The sequence below is a fragment of the Etheostoma cragini genome, chromosome 7 (assembly GCF_013103735.1).
Source record: "Etheostoma cragini isolate CJK2018 chromosome 7, CSU_Ecrag_1.0, whole genome shotgun sequence".
Lineage (NCBI taxonomy): Eukaryota > Metazoa > Chordata > Actinopteri > Perciformes > Percidae > Etheostoma > Etheostoma cragini.
In genome coordinates, this window is record NC_048413.1 from 25,920,037 (window position 1) to 25,925,218 (window position 5,182).

The 5,182-nt window shown below is 39.4% G+C and overlaps 1 protein-coding gene and 1 long non-coding RNA gene across 6 annotated transcripts in view; both read right to left on the bottom strand.

Moving 5' to 3' along the window:
* LOC117947103 (myelin transcription factor 1-like) overlaps positions 1-5,182 on the bottom strand; it is a 105,537-nt gene that overhangs the window by 60,521 nt on the left and 39,834 nt on the right. The window lies entirely within an intron of this gene.
* The window catches only part of LOC117947106, a 23,422-nt gene continuing 19,332 nt past the window's right edge, over positions 1,093-5,182 (bottom strand). The window contains exon 4 of the long non-coding RNA XR_004657155.1: positions 1,093-1,241. This is a non-coding gene — a long non-coding RNA (uncharacterized LOC117947106). The remainder of the gene's footprint in view (positions 1,242-5,182) is intronic.

The window sequence follows — 5,182 nt, forward strand, 5'->3', positions numbered from 1 at the left end:
ATACATATATATATAGTACACACACTCATTTACATACATGTACATATATTCATGTACATTTACATTCATTTATACTTTTATATATATGTAAACATACATAAATACTGTATGTACGTCTGTATATATAAAGTGTGTGTGTATATATACAGTATACACATTTATATATATGTATATTGTTTATTTTTTATGTTTTTTTAATAATCATATGCGTTCCCCCAGCCTGCCTATGGTCCCCCAGTAGCTACAAATGGTGATAGGTGTAAACCCAGCCCTGGGTATCCTGCTCTGCCTTTGAGAAAATGAAAGCTCAGATGACCTTATGACCTTTTAAGGGGCATGATTACTTCCCCTTTCTCTGCTTTGCCCGCCCAGAGAATTTGGCCCACCCGTGACAGAGAGACATCATGGCCATCGGCCAAAGTTAAATTTCCGAGCTCAGAGCTCAGTCAAAGACGGCTGCTCTGTGTATCATGAAAGCTGTAGTAACAAACAGTTATAAGCACTTCTGTATTTTTTGTGTCTCACTAAATCAGTCGTACATGCAGAGCTGTCCATATTCTATCCATTGGCTTCCGAGTTCTGAGGTAAAAGGAACGCACTATTTTTCCTGTTATCCATCCTGTTATCCTTAGCTGGAATGTTAAGGTGTGTGTGTGTGTGTGTGTGTGTGTGTCTGCAAATGTACCTGAACCTTCATGAGGTTGGTTCATTAGATGCTAATAAAGTCATTTTAAAGACATGAAGGCAGGCACATCTGGCTGTAAATGTTTTCGTCTGATTGATCTGTTTAATCCCTGATGTACTGTAGATAACTTCTAACACTAGTAAATATTTAGATATTTTATGACCCTGTAATTTATGTTTTACATCTAAAACTCTGTTAAATGTGCTGCTGCCTGTCTTGGCCAGGACACTCTTGTAAGAGTATATTCCTTGTTAAATAAAAGGATTAATAAAAACTCTATATATTAATCTTCAAAATCTCATGTAAAGAAGCTTTAAAAGGGAACTATGCAGGTTTTTGTTTTAGCTTAATTTACCTTAACAGCTTCTGAGTAATTGGAATGGATACAAGATTTTAGTTGAGTTGAATGGAGTTGAATGGTGGTCGTCTCGCTCCCCCCTAGCGCCTGTTAACGGAAACCCCCCCTCGCAACTTTGGTCCAGCGAGTTGCCAGACTCAGAGTCAGGAAGTATCGCATGATATCAGGTCTCGCAACGTAACGAATTGCTTCACGACACTGCACGCATTCGCCCCTTCCGGAACCGGCTAACAAGGTGGCGATGGAGTTCCGAGTTTTCACAATATGGTCATGGCTGAGCCGGTCAAAAAATAAACAGAAACTTAGGAAAGCCTTGTCGGAGGAACAGAGAAAGAGGAGCCGACAGATTGATCGAGCAAGGAGTCAGACACAAGTGTACCTAAATATCTATTCCGAAGCTGTAGGGGGAGCTCTATAGAGAAACCTGTGAGCAAAAAGCAAAAAAAAAAACAGAAATGGCCAAAACGGCATAGCGCACCTTTAACATTGATTACGTTTTTTTTTTTTTATTGTCAATACTGTAAAGCTAATTCAATGAAAGTGACGGTTACAAGATCCACATGTCTTCGGTCTTTCTCTACTAAAAATGCCTTCTAGAGTTGAGCAAAAGGGGATGAGACTCCAGCCATCTACGTTAGACAGATAAAGTTTTATCTCCCAGTGGTTTTAGTCTTTAATTCCAGCTTTTCCACTAAAATGTCATGGTGAGAGATAGCCACTCTTTTGTCTGTTTCACATATCTTCGAATCAGGCTTTTGTTCCTAAAAACGCATCAGAATAAAGGTGAAAAACTCAAACGTGTATAAAGGGCTAAAAACATGCAGCAAAGAAAGAAAAATGATTTTGTGCAGCTCCTTTTCCTTCTTCATGGTGTTGTGAACTTTATTACATTCATTGTGCGTCAGATGCAGCTATAGGAAGTCCCACGTTGATATGTGTAGCCAGCGTGCGTCTCTTTCAGTGTTTGAGTACATGTGTGTTTCAACAGATATGAAGGCAGTATAGTTTTATGGTTGAATGGGACAGTCAGTCGTAAAACTGTGGCAGCACACACGTGAGACATATAAATGGAGATGGTCTCCTTCTCTGAGGGCCAAGGCCATGCAGGCATGTGCTGTACCTGGAGAGGAGCATCTGATCTCATTCAGAGGGAAACATTAGATGGGATTCACAGTGAAGGAAAGTGTGTGAGGAAATAAGAAAGAAAGAAAATGAACTACACTGAAGTGCAGTTGAACTGGGTCACTGACCTCACTAAATGATACACTTTGTAACAGCCACTAGTGTTGAAATGACAAAATCAACCAAATGGGAGTACTAGATCTTGTGTGTCAAAAATCCAAATAAACTAAAATATGGCTGAAATGGCTGTTTAATTATATGAACGCTGCCTGTCATAAAACCTAAATGAGAGAAAATGTTAAACTAAAGTGAAGATGTGAGAGTAGGTGGACTAAATTAAGTTGTTTTTTAGTAAGGCTGATACTGGTACCAGTATTTGATTTGAAGTTTTTTGATAAATAAAAATAAATAATAATAATAACAAAATATATATAAAGGGTGTTGTTGAATGACAATACAAGAGTTAGTTCCATTCCATATAAAATAGCGACCAATAAAGGATTTTTAAGGCCAATACCAATAAAATCAAGAAACGTGTTACAAAATATAAACAGATTTCCCTAACATTAGTTTTTTGTCATTATTTATGAAAATAGATTAAAGTTCTAATACATAACATTTATAAAATACAAAATTGCGATATGAAACTTAGAGTCCTTTGAACAAAAACAAATTAACAAAAAAAATAATCAGAGAGTTGCCAACAGGGCCGTTGTAGAGCGCCCTCTGGTGGACAAACTATGCAACACCAATGCAACATGGTTGACAGTCCGTTTTTATATTTTAATATTATATTCCTTTATCAGAATCATTTATATGTCATTATCAAACGCCGATACCGATAGATCGGGAAATGCCTAAAATTGTCTCCTGCATTATATTGGTCAGGCTCTAAATGTTAGCCTACACTAGCAGCTAGCATAAGCTACTCCTTTTGCTAATGTTAGTTCAGATTCACCAAAGTTAGAGAATAACACAAGCCAACTAGAGCAGCAACTCCTGTTTTTTTCAAGGTAAAAGTACTGTTTTTAAACCAGCTCTGTGTCATGGCAGTGTGTGCAGATGAACGGCTTCCCTCCGGGCATCAGCTATCACTTTCTTAGTCTCTTTTTTTCTCAGATGTGACGTAATATTTGTTGTACAAAGGAATTAGACGGCATAGCCATTGTACATGGTTAATAGATCATGGCTATACGGACCAATCAGATTGCTTGATTTAAGCTACCCGTTTGGTTAGCTTCTGGCCATGGACCTTTTTGAAGAGCTGTGACCAAGATATGAACTGACATTTTACAGTTTAAAAAAATATTGATGGGTTCTCATTTCAAATGGAAGACCGTGACAGTTTTACGCCTTGACCGGCGGACTGCGGTGTATTTTAGCCTAAGTCCACCAAGTGTAACCCAGTAACCCATCGGCTTGTGTCAGAGTTAGAAGTTAACACCATAACATTTTTTGTAGCAGAAATGGCCAGTTTCCCTAAAATGAGTAAATGCAACCCACCTCTGGCTCCTCTCCCAAACATGGAGATCCACTTCTTCATAACGCATTGACCCTTTAGGTCTCAATTTATGCAAGGATGCAAACTTGCAACACTTTGTGAATTCTTTACAGGAAAAGCAAAGCCAGAAGCCACAGATTAATAATGCAATTTCTATCTAAATTCTTATTTATGTGAAGCAAAAAGTTCCCCTGAGAGACTTGTATTATTCATAAGCATCCGAGAGGAGGAGGAAACAAATCATTTAGCACAATGTGTGTCTCTGTTTGTGTGGATGTGTTTGAACATCCAGTACAGTAACGCGTCAGCAGCTCTGCGTCCCTCATTGCAAGGGCTTAAAAACGTGCATTTCTGTGTATCTATAAGAATGCTTTTTTTCCCCTCATTTGTGATATCTGTATGCCTTTGTGAGATTGAAGGGGAATTTGCATCTGTTTATGTGTGAATGTATGTATGTTTGTGCATTCAAGTGATTATTTGAGAGGGAAGGTATGTGTGAGCTGGAATGTTAATGTGTGTGTGTGTGTGTGTGTGTGTGTGTGTGTGTGTGTGTGTGTGTGTGTGTGTGTGTGTGTGTGTGTGTGTGTGTGTGTGTGTGTGTGTGTGAGTGACAAGCAGTTGGGCAATGGAATCAGGATGTATGTGCGTGTAAGTGTGTGATTGCACGTAAGTGCTTGTGGGTGATTTGCTTATGCACGTAGTGTGTGTGTCTGGGTGTAAGTGTGTGTGTGTGTGTGTGTGTGTGCGTGTGTGTGCATATATGCAGTTATACGTTGTGTGCTAAAATGAACATGCAGAGCCACTTGGTATTCCATGCATCTTGTCTCTTGTCTGTCAAGTACACGCATGGGGATCGCAACTGGAAAGATTGAAAGTTTGAGGAGCTGAAAGGTCTGCATGCAGACGAGACAAAAATAAACTTGTTTTCGCCGTCTTAACCCCAGCTTTTCTTCAATGTCAACCCAATCATCATATACCTTTTCTCCAGCCCTCTTTCTTTCTCTTCAACCCTATTCTACTCTCGAACTGGTTTTAAAGTGAAGTGTTTCTGCAAACTGAAAATATGTGTTGAGGAAAAAGTGAGACTAGGAATACTGGAAAGAAAGCAGCAGCAGATTTCTCTCTTCCGTCAATAAAACAAGTTGTTCTGCTGCTCTCCGCTCCCTGGGAGCTGAATAAAAACGCTCATCAAAACCTAAAAGCATCTGCGGGGTGAGAGGATGGTTTCCATCTGTGATCTAGTATTAATGGAAGTGTTAATAGGGGTGGTGGCTGCATGTGGAAGGACTGACAGAAAAACAGCCAGCAGCACTGGATCCTCCTCTGAACCATCAACAAGACTGGCAAGATAAATAACCACACAGAATACAGATATGGATCTAGGCACGCACACACAGCTCTCAAAACACGTGTGCATGAAGAGTTTGGTGCATATATAAACCCACAATTATATACAAGTCATACACATTGATGCAAACACACACACATCACAAGAACGCACAGGGGAGAGGGGGGG